The sequence below is a fragment of the Podarcis tiliguerta genome (assembly GCF_965153285.1).
Source record: "Podarcis tiliguerta genome assembly, chromosome: 9".
NCBI lineage: Eukaryota > Metazoa > Chordata > Lepidosauria > Squamata > Lacertidae > Podarcis > Podarcis tiliguerta.
The window spans coordinates 33163506-33183676 of NC_139542.1; the positions used below are offsets into that span (position 1 = coordinate 33163506).

The 20171-nt window shown below is 40.1% G+C and overlaps 1 long non-coding RNA gene across 1 annotated transcript in view; it reads left to right on the forward strand.

Moving 5' to 3' along the window:
* LOC310685476 overlaps window positions 1–20171 on the forward strand; it is a 37141-nt gene that overhangs the window by 14272 nt on the left and 2698 nt on the right. Inside the window, exon 2 of the long non-coding RNA XR_014515310.1 lies at window positions 18239–18524. This is a non-coding gene — a long non-coding RNA (uncharacterized lncRNA). The remainder of the gene's footprint in view (window positions 1–18238; window positions 18525–20171) is intronic.

Consider the following 20171-nt stretch of genomic DNA (forward strand, 5'->3'; position numbering starts at 1 on the left):
ATTGCAAGAACAGAATGCTAGTCTAGATGCTTAACTGGCCTAACTGGCTGGTGAAGCTCCCTGAGACATGGAAAATCTTTCTGCTCACAGCCATTGGAAGTTGGTGGGATTCTCAGCCAATTGTGAGAATTGGTGGGATTGCCCATAAATAGCCAATCATTGCTTTTGTTGGGCACAGGGCACTTGTAATTACCTAGACTAGGTGAAGTATGCATGAGTATGCATTTATTAGTGGGGGCAAAAAATAGAAAAATACTTTATCTTAGGGGAATATCCTTTGTAAAAATGTGAATACTGGGACAAATAGCATACAATACAGCATATATTTTGAGATATGTATGCTAAAATACTGTTGAATTTTCATAGGTTTTTTATTGTACTGAAAAATTAAGACTGGAAAAATAAGAAACTGAGAGAAGCTTATCCATCTTAGGCTGGATCCAGACACATCAAAGAAGCATTTCAGTTAAACACATTGTAAACTTTGTAGGAGAAATCCGGTTGGCAAAATAGAACTCCACAGTGCCATCTGGTGTCAGAGTGTTGTGAGAAGGAGAACTTTTTCTTTGCCAATGTAGCTGAGTCCCCAGAGAGACATCCTTAGAGTCATAATGGAAAGTGGGCTATATTAGGAACAACAAAAGAATGTAAACATAGAGATTATTGGCACCAACAAATGAAGACAATGGGAAGGGATGTTGGAAATACTAGACTACGGCTTCTAGAAGCACTGTTCATGTAATGTTCATGAATTACTGAACAGGAGGATTCTCCCTTTTCCTTGGGATTAAGGCTGCAGTTGAGCTGCAGTGGTGCAAGTCATTATTTGAGCCGTTCCAGCTTATACTGATCCTTAGGACTGGGCTATCCGATGGGCTGTATCATCTGTTGTGGAAGGAGCTACAGATGGGCTTGTTCAAAATACCAAGTTAGATACAGTGCAAGATCAGTTGTTTTGAAGGCCGAAACACTGAAATGACTAAGGTGCTTAAATGCAATCTGCTTAAATGCAAATATTAATTTGATTATAGGTAGGGGTAAATGCTCAATAAACAAGGAAATGGAATGCATTGGGTTGTATCAGATTAGGTCATAGTCGGCGGTCTTGCTAATTATTACTAACTTGAAATCCATAGATTTCAAAGGGTCTACTCTAAGTATAACTTGGACAGAAGCAGCCCGTTGGCTGGAATCTTGCTCTGTTAAAATTAATGGCAATTGGTTATTGTCATTAATTGTCATTAGTTATTGCTGTTAGTTAGAACATGATTGTATCCATTTTGTGATAAGTCCATTGATTTATTTGGGTGTACTCTGAATATGGCTAACATTGGATATCTATTCCATTCCCAATTTGTTGCACATTTATACTGATTTAAAGCTTATTAATATAATAACAGGAGCAGTTTTCCATTCTGACTGAAGAAAAGAAATCTACCTTGAAAAGCATTTCTCTGGTCTTAAGCCCTTACTCGTCTCTACTACTCCAGCCTGACTTAATTTTCCTCCTTATTTTTTTTAAATCCTTCCCTCAGTGATCCATAATCAACATAGGAAAGTCAGTTTTAAAAACTGAAATCTAGCTATTTCCCTGACATCTGACAGCTATATGGTTTCATTTTGTCTATTTCCCCGATGCTCTAATTTCCTACCACAGTGGTACCTCGGGTTACATACACTTTAGGTTACATACGCTTCAGGTTACACACTCCGCTAACCCAGAAATAGTGCTTCAGGTTAAGAACTTTGCTTCAGGATAAGAACAGAAATCGGGCTCCGGCGGCACGGCAGCAGCAGGAGGCCCCATTAGCTCAAGTTGTGCTTCAGGTTAAGAACAGTTTCAGGTTAAGAACAGACCTCCGGAATGAATTAAGTACTTAACCCGAGGTACCACTGCATAGAGTTCCACCAGCAACATTACTGGGGACCATTCTGTCATGTGAGTGTGAACTGGCATGACCAAAAAGGCATAGATTGACCACCTAACTTGACGCACCAATCACCACACTATTCTTCAAGTGTCATTGAATCAAAAGGTGCAAATCCAAATGAGAGCGACTGAAGAGATATTCACTCATTTGGCAAGCAATATATGGTTTTGAAAAGACTGCATTGCATCATCATCCAACTGAGTTCAGGAAATCAAAACTTTTAAATAAAAAGTTTCACTTTGAATTTAAAAGTTTGTTTTAGAAACCCTGTGGATAATTTAATGTAGCTCAAGCATGCAACAATTCCCTCCTCTCCCCTTAAGTTGGAAATAGAATAATTGGAAAGATTTCTGTCAGTATGAGATGTTTGTGCTAATGCACGGTCATTTACTTCCGCACCACCTGCTGTTATCAACTTGCATAGTATGTGTCTTATCCTAGACGTTCTTCTGTGTTTGACTGTTCCTAAAATGTGCTACACATTCTGGATAAAAATGACCAATTTGACAGGATTGTGTTTGGAGCTCATATATGATTTTGCTTTGTGATATATAGAGAAAATGAACTTCACCACATGGCAAGCCTTGGCACAAACACTGAGGAAGTAGAGCACCCTTTTCCCAGTCTTGCTTCAATTCAGTTGGCATTGTTCAGAAGAGGGGGCTGCAGCTCAGTTGTAGAGCATCAGGCTTGCATTCAGAAAGTCTCTGTCTCTAGGTAAGACTAGGAATGTCCCCGGTCTGAAAACCATGAAAACTGCTGCCAGTCAGTACTCAGTAGAACCCCATAGGAACCAACCTGAACCCTGCAATCATCATTTGAGACCCCTCTTCTTGTGCCGCCTTCATGAGAGGTCCAGAGGGTGGCAACATGAGATCAGGCCTTATCTGTGGAGGCTTCCCACTTTTGAAATGCTCTCCCCAGGGAGACTGGCCTGATGCCTTCATATTATCTTTAGGCGCAAAGCTAAATAAATAAATAATCCTTTTCTTCCAGACCTTTGACTAATTAAACAATATTTGTTGTTGTTTAGTCATTGAGTCGTGTCCGACTCTTCGTGACCCCATGGACCAGAGCACGCCAGGCACTCCTGTCTTCCACTGCCTACTGCAGTTTGGTCAAACTCATGCTGGTAGCTTCGAGAACACTATCCAACCATCTCATCCTCTGTCGTCCTCTTCTCCTTGTGCCCTCCATCTTTCCCAACATCAGGGTCTTTTCCAGGGAGTCTTCTCTTCTCATGAGGTGGCCAAAGTATAGGAGCCTCAGCTTCAGGATCTGTCCTTCCGGTGAGCACTCAGGGCTGATTCCCTTAAGAATGGATAGGTTTGATCTTCTTGCAGTCCATGGGACTCTCAAGAGTCTCCTCCAGCACCATAATTCAAAAGCATCAATTCTTCGGTGATCAGCCTTCTTTATGGTCCAGCTCTCACTTCCATACATCACTACTGGGAAAACCATAGCTTTAACATTAAACAATCTAGGACCTTTTAAACTATGGGGCAGTATTATTTTCCCATTTGTTACTATGTTGTGTATTTTTTGTGCTATTATTTCGTATACCACCCTATGATCCTCGAATGAAGGGCAGCATAGAAATTTAACAAATAAATAAATAATAGCCTTGATCTGTTTACAAACAATTGGACGCACAACAGTGACTATACTAAAGAATGACAAGTAGATCAAATTAGCAATTTTCATCCCTTTTTATTAATACCCATTACATGCTACTCAGACATACTGTATGGAAATACATTCATAGAGCTGCTGAGACCAACTGACCTATTCCCCAGATATTAATTTACGGTTACTTGCTGTGATCTTTGGTGTTCTGCCTGACATATGAAGAACCACGCATGAATCATGAGTGTCCAACTCCACCCCATAGTTTGAAGCACAGCCACCTACATGTAGCATGCCTCTCAGGTATCCTACATGCTATTTTGTGTTATGAGTATCTGTGGAGCCCTTTTTGGACACTCACTAGGGGTACAATGAACACATGTTGGGAGAAGTGATCTCATGGTGACAGGCTCCACATCTGATCTATGCAGAACTTGCAGATAGCCCCATACACCCAGCACAATAGTATTGCTACATTTTCATGAAGATCTGTGAATTGTGAATTGGGAGCCGGCCTTCCAGAATTTCACTACTTGCCCCACATATGTCTGTTTAACCCCAAAGGATCTCTGAAAAGCAATTCCTTTAGAAAGATGCTTCTTGCACTGGGACAAAGCGTGTTCTCACTAAAGGAGAGCACGTGTTGTGGATGGGGCCAGGCAAAGCACCCCGTAGTTGCCAGGCAGGATAGATTGAAGGGTCCTGGCTTGGATAGGTGGTTGGTGTTGCTGGGGTAAATTTGATGTTGCCAATTTGGGGGTGGGAGCAGAGGTTATTTAAACAAGGTTCACAGCAAGCTGCTTTCTCTGTGGGCACCGAATCACCCGCCCACCCCCCCCCTTGTTTGGGCTTGTGCTTTGACCTTGCTATGCCTGTCATGGGGTCGTCCACCTTGGTGTGGGGGCCTGGTAGGAATTTTTCCATTTGGCTGATTAGTGTGTGCCAATTGGTTTTTGCCTACTGCATAGCAAATCGTCACAACTTGTAAGGTTGGCGGTTAGGCATTGGTTTAAATTGGTTTGTGGAGGGGTATGGATTGGCTGTGCCTGCCCCTCCAATGCTGCTGCTGCACGGGAATTCCATTAAAGGAATTCAGGGGCTTACCATCCTTTCGTCCAAACCCCTGGAATCGGGTTTGGGCCACGTAAGCCCCTGGGAGCAAGCGGGGAGAAGCTAAAGGTCTGTGCCGTAGCTCCAGTTATCCCTGATCTTGTTCCTCCACACTGGCTCCACACTGGAATCCAGGAGTCAGTGCTGTCCCCCAAGGCAGGGGGGCAGATAATCATAACCAATGCCTAAGCAACCACTCACAATTTGTATGTTTAATAAAGTTGTGGCCAAAATTATGCCAAAAACCTTAAACAAAAAATTTATGAGTGATATGTGAATTATTGGGGTAGGGGTGTTTTGGGGGACCTCAGCACGCAAAAGTTTTTGTCTTGAACAGCATTTCAGGCGACTGTGATGCAGCTATTTTGCTGATGGGAGGGTTTCAATAGTGCAATGGAAAAAATATTTTTCCTAGAATGTTAATGAACATTTGTGTGTGTGTGTGTGTGTGTGTGTGTGTGCAGTTTGTGACCAAATATGCATATGTAAAGTTATTTTGGCAACTTCTAATAGCAACCTTTCTCATTAGTCTTGTTTACATCTTCAAGTTTCTCACAAAAATATGCTAGGTTCTGTGAAGCAAATCAAGGCAAGCCTAACATCTGTTTTTATGTTTGTAAGACAGCGTAAGCCCTTTGGGACGAAAGGAGAATCTTCTCCACAGTTCAAAACTCTTGTGAACAGTTTGATCTAATTTTATCATATGATTGGGGATTGTGAAACACTAGGAACCCTTTTTCTGCGGCTGTAAGGAGCAGAGATGTAATGAGATGCGTTGAATACACTGTTGGGAGCACCGACTGGAAAGCAAATCAGCTAACTACATTCCTCACTAGAGTTTTCAAATGTATCTTCCCAGTGATTGATCTTGGTCTTCCTGTCATTTCCCTTTCTACTGCTTTCATCAGAAAATACCAAAAAAAGAGTTCGGGAGTATTTCCCCCTAGACTGTTGAAATCTTGCATGAATCTTATATGCAGTGTTGGAAATGTACCACAACCTTCAATCAATATTTTCAAAGCTATATAATTGACATATTCCTTGGTGTACTTGAGAATTTCACATTTTAATAGAAAGAAGATGAAAAACCTTAGTTTGCATATTTCTTGTTCTGGTGTGTAGTACACTTCCTAAGTGAAACTTGATATTAAGACTAAAAATAGTACCATAAAATTCATTGGCATATGTACCCATGGGAATATGCACTAATTACTGGAAGGCGAATCAATGTATATGATGGCCTTAGCATTTTTGATTCTCAGTTTTCCAGTTCTATGACAGCGTAAGATTTAAATATAGATCCCTTAAAGCTAAGTAGTATCACAAATAGAACAGCAATAAGTTTGCTTGCTTGTTTGTTTTTTAAAAAGGTATTCTAAAGCATGTGTTGCCATGAAGAAATTTGCAAATATGTGTGAGAGTCAGTCTCTTGATACATTTCATATTTTATGTCAGCCAGTTACAGAAGACTACAGTAAGAAAATTGATTCTGAAACTTACAGATATTGAACCTTAAAAGCTAAAAAACAAATAACCCAGAACACATTAAAAGGGGGAAATCTAGAAGCCCCAACTATTTTAATTTGGAGCATACAAGCACTTGTAATAATATTACTGATTCTGTTGTGAAGCGTGTCTGCACACTTTTAAAAATATGGCCATGTATACATTTTATTTGTAGGGGAAAGATACTAGTGACAAATATACATTTTTCATGATTAGATCCAGAGAACAACCAACAAATTAAAAAATATCATTCTATCAAATTAAGGATGAAATTCTATGGTCCCTGGAAGGATAACCCAGGGGTCCTGAGAATGCTCTAAAATAATTGTATACCATATGATGAGCTTTTAGGATAGTGGGTCCTTGTAGACAATTTATATCTACGAAGTAACAATTCTTAATGTTTCTGTTCTTAGATTGTTTTAACAGTCTTTTTGCTTTTTTAAAAAAATTGTGCATTTCTTTGCTGCCCTGGCCTCCTTCAGCATCTTATCACCATTATTAGAATGTTATATCATTTTGAATGAGACGATGCATGGGAATGTTAAGCGTGGATTAAACTGAATTGTGTTTCTTGGTGGGAACTTGAGGAATACATTGTATTAAAAGGCAGACTAGCAGGCAGCAGAGTCACTTAAACTGCCATGGTTCTCTATTGCTCCCACCTCCAGAAAGAAGACTCAAAACAACTTATTAAATGGTTTAAAAAGATTATATTTTTTTCAAATATAATACAAATTAGAGGATCTGCCAATTAACCATTAACTAGGTGTGGGCATTAATGGATATTAATGATTGCATATGATGAACACATCCCTCACCCCATTATTTACTTCCCAGCCATGGATTGGGAGAAGGTCTCCCTCCTTGCTAAGTGTGGCATGTGTAAGTGAAGTCTTACCTGGGCACCTGGGCCCCACTGTCCAGTGTTCACTAAGGTGTGCAGGACAGTCCCAAGGGAATCCCAAATTACCCCTAGCCCCCAGCCTCCTTACCCACATAATGTTTCTTTTTCCTTCAATGTAAAACTTTGATATGCTATTTGCCCTCATTTTCAAAACTCTGCTCTTGATTCCTGGTCCGTTCCTTTACTTTAATCACAGGTGCGTCTCATGACATAACTGCATGTGACCCTAACTGTGTCACTTGCAATCACATTGTTATTGCTAGAGTGGAGGTAAGTGTTAACCTCCCGGCATGTTGTGATCCCAGTAAAAATATTTCTCAGTGGTTTAGCATAGAGTTTCTTTGAGGGAAATATTGGGGAGAAGAAAGATGAGAGTTGATAGTCTGTTGGGGAATGCCATCAAAAAATATGGTGATTCAAGATAAGGATGCTGAAATGGATTTTTGAGCCAAATTTATGCATATTTTAGAGCTTTGATCATGACACTGAATCAATGCCTCAGTCTTAAATCTTCCATGTGCTGAATGTTCTGGAATCCCAGTACCTATTAATCAGCATCTAGGAAAAAAATGAATACTTGTTCTAGCTAACCAAATAATGCTGTCTTTTATTGATGTTGCCTCCTTAACTGTAGATCTCCCAGACATCTGTGCAAATTGCCATAGGTCCACTGTAAATTTTAAGCATTGCTAAAAACCACCTGACGGTATATTGAATCTGTCAGCTTCAGTTGTAAGAGACAAAAGGAAGAATTGAATGCAGCACTGAGCATTCCTGCTTCGTGTTGTCATTCAGTGAGATGAGGCTTACTAGAAAACACAATCAAGGGTAAATAATCATGCAATAATATTCACTGTTTATATTTGTTTTGAGTACCCAGGACAGGAATATATGAAATGCAAAACAGATCAAGATGGTTGTTTATAAATGAAATATGGAAAAATGAACCAACAACCTGAAATCCTTTCCTTACTGCTTCATTATTCTTTGTCATCCAGTTAGAATTTGACCTCTCAAGCAGTGTAATTCTTTGCATGCCTACTTAGAAGTAACTCCCATTATGTTATATGAGAATGGCTTATAAGTAAGAGTTTCAGTTTCTTTTTTCTCCTATCCCAGACAACTTAATCTCTTTTACAGAGTAGCTCTCAAACAGTGTGTGTGATGGGAGTCGGGATGGCAACATGGCATTTCTTAGGGACTTCCCCTGCCCCAAGGGATGATAGATTTATAAGTGCTTAGAATGCCCCATGGGAGCAGACCTTCACTGAACCCTGGGATGACTTCATCCCTCCTTACTATCTGTATATGGCTCTTATCTATGTTCTCTGTCTCACCCGGCATCCCAATCCACAGCCAGTCCAGGAGATACCTGAATCGTCATTTAACACTATGATGCCATATAAGGGATGCCATATGTGATTGTGGCCTCAGTTTTGATTTTATATTTATATTTGCCCCAGGTTTTTAACAATTGAAGGGGGATTAAGTTATGTTTCAAGACCTCTCCCCTCTCCCTCTTTGATGTCCACATCAGATTTGCAAGCGGGTGGTCAGTAAATAGCTGTTCAAGTTGATATCTTCCTCTTTCTTCTGAGATAGCCATAGCTTCAACCATATTAGCTGTGCAGTTTCACAATACAAAGCTAGGCTAGGAACACAAAGTCTCCTTTCTGCTTTGATGTTTGCATAATATTGCTGTCAATAGTGGGGCACTTATCTTGCCAAAGAAAGTTTTCCAAGCTTTTCTGCAAGGTTTTTAATTCTCTCAAGTCCACAAACAGGAATAAAATGATGAACAAAAACAAAAGTGTTGGCAAACCATCATTTTATGCTAATCCTTGCAAACCACTATAACTTTAACTTGCTTGGTCTATCTACACAGTTAGGTCCCATCCTAGGGATTCTAGTAGATGAAATACCTGGGCCACAGATATTCTTGGATTTTCCAAAGATCACATTATATCATCTGTATACAGCAATATCTTAATTTTGCCATTTCTCTTTTTGCTCCCTGTATCTGTGGATCACTTCAAATTGTGCAACCTAAGGGCACAGCCTATTACTAAAGCAAATAATAATGGTGATATAGGACCGCCTTTTATTTTTTCTGTCCTTAGCTGTAATTCTCTTGTCAGTTATTTATTTATTTAATTTGTACACCACCCTATACCTGTTGGGATTTCAGTTCCCACCAGCTGCAAGGAAGCAGCTACATTGTTGACATCATGTGATGTCTATGAGCGTGAGACAGGAAGTCTCAGCCAGTTCTCAGTATAACCGGGTGGAGTTACTGAGTGTTGTTTCTTCCGCTTCTGGATAGAAGCTGAGTCGAGTCAGAGACTCTTGTGCTGTACTGCTCAGGAGAGCAGACATGTTTTGTACAGTCTTAATAAAGTAGCAGTAGACTACGGACTGCCTCTTTCTTCTGTGATGTCATGCCAGGAAGGAAGTGAGTGTGCTCCTCTCAGAAGGGAGGGGTCGCTTATCAACGGTCTCTCTGGACTGACGGAGGATTCCAGCCAGAGGGTGACCACCGGAGAGAAGCCCCGGCGTCCCGGGAAGCTTGGCACCTTTCCCGGGTGGGCATTTTTCCAACAATACCCACCGTTCTCAGGGAGGTTCACAGGGTAAAATTACAACATAAAAACATGAATAAAAACGAAAGCAACCGAATAACTCCACCCCAACACATTTATTTTTAAGGGCATCAGTTGTCAATCAGGCAAAGGCCTAGTTAAAGATAAAGTGTTGACCATTGATTGAGTGAGTAGGGTTTTTAAACTGAAGTTGCTCAAATTCAAAATCATTACACTACTTACTGCTTTCATATGCTGAGGTCCAGTAGCATTTGTGAGTGGTTCATGAGCCATGCAGCCAGCCACCATTGGAAGTTCATTAATACCTAAAAATCCTCTGGGGTCAATGACAGCATCCCTCTTCAGTCTGGTCAATTGCAGCATACCCCTTCATCTAGAATTTCCCTACCTACACTATCACTGCTTTGGGAAAGCTAACATGAAATATTATTTTTTCTTACTGAGGGGTGTTATTTTGCCCACCTTCACCCCTTGAACTTCCCAAACAGGTTAAAACAGGATTCACACCATCAGCCTCCATCTGAATAAAGAAGAATAATTCTAGTACTAGCAGTGATGGAAGATTTCTGTGATCAAAACCATTCCTTTGACTTTCATCAGGGAGAGCTGAAGACATGGCACATAAAAACAAAATATGGGGATTTCTATCTTGCAGCAATAATCTGATAACTCACAGGTGGGATTTCATCCAAAGCTGTCTTTAGAGCAGAAGCCTTTGGAAAGGGCTTTCTCTGCAGGTGGCAAGGTTCATTTTGTAGAGTAGCCATTTGAGTCATGTTTCACTAAACAGTGCCTTTAGTTGCCCAACATAAATCTCTTTAGTAGTGAAGTTGTCACATGTGACAAAACTATCTCAGGCCATGTAGTATAAATCAGCATTTTTTTTTGCAGAAAACCTCAGAACTGAAAGATATGTAATGTTTGTTCTGTATCCATCCCTGTGATCATGGTCAAGCATACAATTTCTTCTGGGCATCATGGAATTTGTACTTTTTCATGAACTGAATCGCATCGGCCTCAACCTATTAGAAGTCATGTGTTTTACGCTGGCCCCCTTACATTGCTTCCTAAATCAAATCAGGAGAATGCTTGCTTCTTTGCAAATGATAGGTTTTCTTGCTTGGTAAATCAAATCAGGAGAATGCTTGCTTCTTTGCAAATGATAGGTTTTCTTGCTTGGTAAGGAAGAGACTAGCAGGAGAGGGTTAGGGCAAAGGCTAGGATAAACATTTTGAGCAGGACCCAAACTCAAAGAGGTCTATCTCAAGGTGAAACTTAATGGAAGAGGCTGAAGTTGGCATGGGGGTAGTTTGCCTTATGAACTTCTCTTGATTCAGAGTTTACCTCATCCCTAGATATGAATGGTATGAAAGCTAAGGCTGGTAGAATGTTGGCATCTGATGCCCAAAACCAGTGCCCATACATGAGCAATGCAATTTCAGAAATTACATAGCATATCCAAACCATCTCCAAAACTTCCTGCCGATGTCGGTATATTTTCTCTATACTCTTCATTGCCATGTAACACTTTTCTAGTTCAAAGTCTTTGGGGACTCTTTGAGTTTCGAGTTATACAACAGATTTGTTCATACTATCATAAATTCTTCTGGAAATGCAGTTACGGTGCAGGCAGTGCTAAAATACACAAGGTGCTAATGAGCTTTCTTCAAACAACACAATTTATTGAAGTCACTTAATACTGTTTTTCTTTTTTTAAGCATCAGGAGTTTCCCACAAATATAAGGCAGTAGTATAATTTGTTTCTCTTGTTTTTCAACTTTTCACTTCAAATTGAAAACATAAGCACTGCATTAAAGAGAATGGCACTAATTTATTTCCATCAAATGTTCACATATTTAAGGCTTAGTTTGTAATCCAAAACAAACAAATTAAAAGGGAAGGAAAGAAATTGTTTTCTTTCCAAGGAAACGTGCATTCTTATAAACCACAACCTTAGAAATGAGTGTTTTGTTTCAAGTGGAAGAGCCTTCCAATGCACATTTAATTTATGTACCATGCCAAATATATTTCCTAGAATCAAAGAATGGTCGAGTTGGAAGGTTTCCCAAGGGTCATCCAGACCAACCCCCTGCAATTCAGGAATCTCAACAAAATCATCCATGACAGATGGCCATCTAACCTCTGCTTAAAATCCTCTAAGGAAGGAGAGTCCACAACCTCCTAAGGGAGACTGTTCCACTGTCCAACACCCATTACAGTCAGAAAGTTCCGAATCTCCTTTCTTTTAACTTGAAGTCATTGGTTCAGGTCCTACACTTCAGAGCAGGAGAAAACAAGTTTGCTCCTTCTTGCATGTGAAAGCCCTTTAGCTATTTGAAAATGGCTATCTTATATCACCTCAGTCTCCTCTTTTCCAGACTCTTGCCCCACTCCACTTGTGATGCCTTAGGAAACTCCCCTCATGTCTCAGCAAATAATGGGTGTGGTATCCATCAATTGACCTCTGTCATTGCATGGCTTCACAGCTGTCAATCTATTGAAGATCAAGTATGCAATAACAATGACCTTCAACTGCAAGGAGACGTTTAACAGGAGAGACACTATGCACAAACACACATTTTCTCTCTATGTGCTTTGTTCCCTTCTCTTGGTCATCACTCTCAATTGCTCAAATACTCTCTTTGTTTTTTCTTCTTATTTCTTTACCCCTTTCAGATAATATCTCATTAATCTGTGATATCTTTCTCTATTTCTGTATCTTCCCTTCAATCTATGCATGTCCATAACTCCCTTTCTTTCCTATTGGCTCAGTTTATGTGCAGGGGTGCAAGATTGGGCTTCAGGCTGTGGCTGCTTGTATTTTACACTGCTGCTGATGCCTGTTCGTATGGTTCTGATAGCTTTGATGCCAGGAAGCCATCAGAGGGAGGGCAGGCACCGGGAACAAGCTACTTGCCCCTAGGTCGGGCATCTTCTGGGTAGGAAAGGGAGGAAATACTCATGCATGTCCTATAGAAGCCTCTGTATATATGGCTGCAGACATACTTCTCAGCAGATGTTTGTGATGTGCAAGAGAATGTATGTCCATCATTGGCTCATTTCTTAAGTTCAGTTGTCTCCATGTTCACACCAATCTGCATTTTTTAAAATAAAAACTAAAAAGTCCTAATGAACATTTATCATTTCAGTGTGGATTTCTCCTTATGTACACATTTTTTATATGCCATTTTACCTAATATACACATTTTGAGAAGAAATGTTCCCTGATACAATGCATTTTAATGTTATTTTCACTAATAGATGCATACTTTACCCTGGTATATGCATTTTTGTATGCATTATTCATCTGAAGAACTGCATTGCAAAATTCAGAGAAGTGCTGATTTTAAAGGATGGACATGTTTTCTGTTGTATATTGTTTTGTAAAGGGTTAATTAGATAAGTTCACTTTCAAAGTAAGCTGAATTGACTTTCTCCATCATCCCTACTCTAAACCCCCCTTTGCCCTAGCTGTGTCTTTACCTGTCCCACACCTGACCTCATATATGACATCAAGTGTAGAGCAATTGGATACAGCTTGGCCTGGTGGGCCTAATTAGGAATATGAGCCAGAGGTTTCCCCACCACTAACCTAGATCGTGGATTGCTATTCTGGAACCCATTTTAGCAGACACCTGGCGCTTCTTCAGTTGGTATTGTTTCCCACTGAGAATTCTGTATTTGTTTTAACAATAGGGTTTGTTTTATTGTTAGCTGTCTTGGGTGGATGGTGTGCCTAAAGACCATAAAGAATCAAAATTATATTAATTAATAAATAAAATAAATAAGTGCCCATGATACTGGGGGAGGGGCACAGTATTACAGTGGAGCAGTTAACTGAAAAAGGAAAGCAGTAAAAGTGACACATCTGTGTTTGGAGAAATAAATGTTTGTCTTTTATTTCCCTCTCCCTGATATTGAGACATATGGAGATATAGATCAATATACATACAGATATATCTGCAGGAGAGATAATGCAGTAAGATAATAAGAGCTGCTTGAAACTGTTAGCTCAGAAGGCAGTGGACTCTCCTTCACTGGAGGTTTTTAAACAGAGGTTGGGTGGCCATCTGTCAGTGATCCTTTAACTGTGATTCTTGCCTTGCAGGGGGTTGTTCCTTGGGCTCCCTTCCAGCTCTACCATTTTCTGATTCTATGATCAATAATTACTACCTCATCTTCTTATATGAGTATTCCTACACAGACACTGCAACTTTTCAACCAAATTCTAGGTTTAAATAAAAGTAATTCATTTTGTAGTATTAGAATCATTACCTCACTCCAGGAAAGTATAGTTATAAAGCTATCATATAAAAATTCCTAACAATTACTATATATCAAAGTGCTTGGTTCCATTTGTGCTCCTCCACTGCTGATCTCGGGCTCAGTCCTTGAATGACAAGTGTTAAGTTATGTAAAGTATAAATAACCTTACTCTTTGCATTAAGCAGTTTTTCCCATTGTAAACAGGTGCAAATGACATGTCCTCTGAATTTATTCTATTAGCTGAAGTGCGGCGTTTTGAGAAGCACACTATTTAGCAGTAAACCTTTTGTCATTGTGGATTTGAATGGTACAATATTTATGGGCTGTAGTCCATTAAGCTGCTCCCCCTAGTTTATAGGAAGTGTCAGTAGCAAGTGCAAAACCATACATAATTTATCTCGTAAAACAGCACAAATAACACTCTACTTATCATAAAATCTTTCAGCTACAGGCAGCTAAGATGGAAACACATATTACTTGGTATGCATATATACTTATTTCAACAAAGTGCAAAAGTATAAAGATAGAGACCCATCAAGGATGCTGTATTGAATTTTTGTTGTTTCAAAAACAGCTTCTTCTCTTCCTTTGACTGAACTATGTGTTGTTGATTTGATTTGTTAACTTTCCCAACTGGGAGAGAGAGTTGTAGCCAAGGCAATCAAATTAGTATTCTCATTCTGCCCTTTGAAGATGAAAGATGGCTTTTGTTTCCCAGGACGCTGTCTCTAATGTAATCTGGAAAGTGTAATGTGATCAGAGGTCATGGATAAATTAAGAGTTGTGGCACACTATTCAAACACATTCTGACTTCACAGCATTTGCATTCCTGTTTACCCTCCTGTTTATAATTTCACCATAAGTAGTATTTACTCTGAACAATTTGTTGCTACCTTTAATGCAACAACTTTGCATTAAATAATAATAATAATAATAAATAAGCAGCATTTGAAATGATCAGTTTGTTTGTTTTTTAAAAAAGGAAATCTGGTTTTCATGCAAAAAGAAAAGGCAAGGCACTGTATTGTTGTTGTTTATGACATTTTGATACCACCCTTCATCTAAGGATCACGGGGTAGTCTGCAGTATCATTGAGCTTGTTTTCCCCTCCTCCTTACCCTCTCTTTTTCCTTACGTGTTGTGTCTTTTCAAATTGTCAGCCTGAGAACAAAAGTGATCTTAATTCTTGTTTTTTCAAACTGCTTTTAGAACATAATCGGCTAAAGGCTAGGTATAAATGCCATAAATAAACAAATGGTGTTCTCTTTCAAGCTTTTCAATTTATTTTATTCAGCCTTACATCTGTGTTTCAAAGGCAGGCTAACCTATGCTGTTTTGCTGGGATGCATACGGAAGTTCAAATAAAAAGGCCCTCTACCAGGTTTAAGCCTTGCTGTTATTGACAAATGAAGGGCCATAGGGGATTGGAATTGGAGCTTAGGGAGGAGAAAGCTATTGGCAGCTATTAGCCATAAGGGCTATGCTCTGCCTCCACAGTCAGAGGCAATAATGCTTCTCAACACCAGTTGCTGGACACCTCAGGAGGGAAGAGAGCTCTTGTGCTTGTATTCTGGGTTTCCCACAGGCATCTGGTTGAACACTGTGAGAACAGGATGCTGGGCTAGATGGGCTATTGGCCTGATCCAGCAGGCTCTTCTGGTGTTCTTACAATGCTATGTGAAAGTAAACTTTAGTTCCCAGGATTCTTAGGGGGAAGCCATGAGATTTAAATGTGTGTTAAATGCACGGTGGATGTGATCCAGGTTGCATTCAGTGACTATTGGCATTGTTTAGTCGTGTCCGACTCTTCATGACCCCATGGACCAGAGCACGCCAGGCACTTCTGTCTTCCACTGCCGCCCGCAGTTTGGTCAAACTCATGCTGGTAGCTTTGAGAACACTGTCCAACCATCTCGTCCTCTGTCATCCCCTTCTCCTTGTGCCCTCCATCTTTCCCAACATCAGGGTCTTTTCCAGGCAGTCTTCTCTTCTCATGAGGTGGCCAAAGTATAGGAGCCTCAGCTTCAGGATCTGTCCTTCCAGTGAGCACTCAGGGCTGATTTCCTTCAGAATGGATAGGTTTGATCTTCTTGCAGTCCATGGGACTCTCAAGAGTCTCCTCCAGCACCATAATTCAAAAGCATCAATTCTTCAGTGATCAGCCTTCTTGTATTCCCTCTATTCTGTGAATGGCAGAGCTCCCCACCTTTGCCCATGAAGTTCAGTTAGACTTTTGAAAGGAGGGTTTTGTTTTGTTTTGTTTTAATACTCAACAAAATGTTAGTTTTGTTTCATAGGAATGAAAGAACTGTGGCAAAGCATCTGCCTTTCCGTGGATGTTGATTTCCCTATTACAGATTGGAGATGCACCATGTGGGCAGTATAAGCAATATCAATACTATTATCCAGATATATTTGCAATGAGAGCCATGATGAGGACACAAATGGGGAATATAAAGAAAAATTAAGTTAAATGAACTAACAAATTCCAGATGATAGGTTCAAAGAAGGAAATGCAAAGCAGGACTAAATGTATTTTTTGAAATGCTAGCAGCGAAACAACAAATGCTAAACCAATATTACTCTGGGTAACTCACACAGCAATAGAAGATTACAAAACAGACACATCTGGGGGTTACCTGGCATGTTGGTTGTAAAATTCATGGTTGCAATGCAAGGATGAACTTGTGCAATAATTTTTGACATAATAAAGTCTTCTTATTTATTCATTTATGTATTACAAATGGTGCATGTGTAACAGCAAAACAAGTAGCCTTTGTCCCACCTGCACTAAAACATGCTTCTCTCATATTGGTCTCTATAGGCACAGCAGACATTGCAACTCACTGATGGTTTGACTTTATCCCCGATGGTGAATGCCAACAATTTTTTAATAAAAAAAATATTATCTATCTTTTCGTCTGACGGTGTGTGTGTGCGTGTGTGTGTGTGCGTGTACACACACACACACTAATTAAGAGCCAACACTCAGTGTCAGAATTATCTCTCAGTTTAGTGGGGAAATAGCACAAAATATTATCAGCTGGAAAACTGATCTTTAAAAGTGATAAAACTGCATGAACACTCCATAACTGCAGCACTTGGACTATATGGAACTGCTCACCCATCCGCATCTATTCACTGCTGCTCAATAAGGGGCAGAGTGTGTGACTGAGTGCATTTAGGAAGGTGTGATCCCTTCAGATTTCCAAGATTGTTACAGATTTTAATGGTCAAAGACACCACCAAGACTTCTGGTTGGCCTTGGGAATAGACTGGCAGCCAATAGAGATGAGAGTCCATGCAATGTATTGTATTTTGAACCAACTGGAGTTTCTGAGCATTTTTCAAGGGACAACCCATTGCAGCAGTTCAATCTGGGCACATCTGACTGCAGTCAGGTTGGCCTTCTCCAGCAAAGGGTGCAATTGGCGTATAAGCCTAAACTGCCAAAAGGTGTCACTGGTCCACTGCTGTTCCTTGTGCAGCCAGGAGCAGTACATGATTCAGAAGCACTCTGCATAGTGAGTTCCCATTCTCATGTTTCTGTGCTTAATCTCCTATGGGTGTGTTTCAGATAACCTAAATGATTTGGAAAGTGATACCAAAAAGCCAGCGTAGGAAAGTGTCTTTTCTTTTCTTAAAAGGAAAATGACTGGTTGAGTGATTTGAAATCCCACAAATATATAGCAACCGGCGGAACTGATCCTTTCCTTCATGTCCTAACCACTTCTGTAGCTCCTGTAACCACCAATAATCTTCTTCAGAGGGTCAGGGAAACCTATCAAACATTGTCAGCTTTATTAAGTTGTACTGCAAAGAAATGTTGCTGGGTTGTTTTTTTCTTGAGGGAGGGGCTTTAACAATAATAGTGCAAACTTAGTCATGTTTGCTAAGGTACCTGCAATTCTGAAAACCTGCTACAATTGTGTGTGTGTATGTGTATGGGGGTATTCTGATTCTCTTCAAAATATGGTTTTTGTTTGTTTGTTTTGTAATTCCAGACATTAAGGTCTATGCATGTTTTTTTCTGTTCCATATAAGCAGCACCCCCTTCCCCATAAATGGCTATGTTATATGCCATCTGACCTGCAGGAAAATAAACAATTGATCAGACATAGAAGAAGCTATTTGTCTCCAGCTTGAGTAATAAATTAGCTTTTCAACAAATATCTGATTAAACAAATATTTGAAGAAAGAGAGGAGTGGAGGAAAAAAACCTTCAGGCTTATTGTTTGGTTTTGCGCTGTCACTTGATTAACGGTTTACCTTTTATTATTTGATCACTTCAGCCTTGATAGGCCAAGAGTGGGAATAACTTTCAGAGACTGAGACAAGAAGCACTGAAGCAGAGAGCAAAAGCAGACAGGTTCTCACTTGGCTAGCTCTGCTTTGCTTCTCATTGCACATGAAGCAGTCCATGATGAGTGAAAGCGAAGGAATGTGCATTGCCTCATATTCCACCTCTGAAGTCTGGCCTGCTGTCAGCATCAGTGCTGGAGGTATTTTGATCAGCCAACGGGAAATTTGAAAGGAAAAAAAGCCCCTCAAACCAGCAGCTCAATGACCTGTGGAAAGGTAAATATTAAATGGTTTTGCTGTTTATCTGAACAGAATATGTGAGCTGAATATATCCACCCTGGGAATAATGTGTGTGTCTGTGTGTGTGCGTGTGCGTGTGTGTGTGCGTATGTGTATGTGCACACGCACAGGAAATTAAGATGCTATTATTTTGGCATTTTTAGCTTTCAACAGAACAGCAAATAAATTAAACACAGGCATAATGTGAGGCATCAATCCAGCAGCCCCTCACAAACTAGCCCATACAGTCTAGACCACAGTGTGCCACAACAAGAGCTCAGGCTACATGGCAGAACAGTTACAGAGCAAACATCTTGAGGTGGTTTTTAATTGGCAGGAACATAAATTGTAGGGATTTTTTTAAAAAATATACAGTCATACCTCTTGTTACGTTTGCTTCAGGTTGCGCATTTTCAGGTTGCGTCCCGCAGTGACCCAAACGTACCGGAAAGGGTTACTTCCGGGTTTCGCCACTCACACATGCGCAGACATGGCGAATCGTGACCCCTCGGGTTGCGTTCCTTTCAGGTTGCGAACGGGCTCTGGAACAGATCCTTTTTGCAACCAGAGGTACCACTGTACTGCTAAGAAACTACATTTTGTATAAATCTCCACAGCTACTTAAGAACATAAGAAAGAGCCTGCTGGATGAGGCCAACAGCCCATAAGCAGAACTTAAGTGCAAGAGCACTCTGCCCACTTGTGATTCCCAGCAACTGACATTTAGAGGCATAATGCCTCAGTCAGTGGAGGGAGAACATATTTCCGTCATCACCACACACTTCCTACCTTGTAGAGATACAAACAAGCATTTTTGAGGCTACAGTGCTATAGACACTTACATGGAAGTAAAGTCCACTGCATTCAAGGCAGGAGTTCAGAGCAGAAGTCCAGGACGTCGTTGAGCACAATGGGCTGGGAGATCCTGAAACAGCTCAAGATTGGCTTAACACATTTTGATTTAAACGAGAGTGACACACATTGCCATCTAAAGAGGAGACCTGCCATAACATAGAATCATACAGTTGGAAGGGACATTGATGACCATCTTGTCCTGCAATGCAGGAACCCCATACAGGGATTGAACCTGCAATCTTGGAATAGTCAGCCCCATGCTCTAAACAACTGAGCTATGTTCAGAGGTTTCACTAAGGCCTCAGTCCTACAAACATTTATGCTAACAGTAAATATGTATAAGTGTGTACGATGAGTCCAGAATAAAAAGAGTAAGAAGGAATTTAGCAAGTAAACATGCTTTCAAGTAAGTATGCATCCATTCTGGTTGTAAGACTATTGAAACTGGTGGGAGCTGCAAGATTATGACCAGATATTAGGGATACTCTCACAGTTGCCTCCTCTGTATTTTCCTTTCACATATTGAGGTGCCAATGGATCAGCTTCTGATGGGAAACAAGATGAATTACCCTCATATTAGAGTTGCATGGACCCATTTACTTTCTTCATGCTTTGATTTCTGGACCATTGAACAAATTGTTTGCCAGAGCTTTTCATATCTTTTGTTCAGCTAGATTTCCTTTTACATTTCCTAGTTGTACTGTGAATATTAAAATACTGAGCATTTAATAAGAATATTAAAATACTTCTTTAAAGATGAAAAAATCAACATAAGAAGGTATACTCACA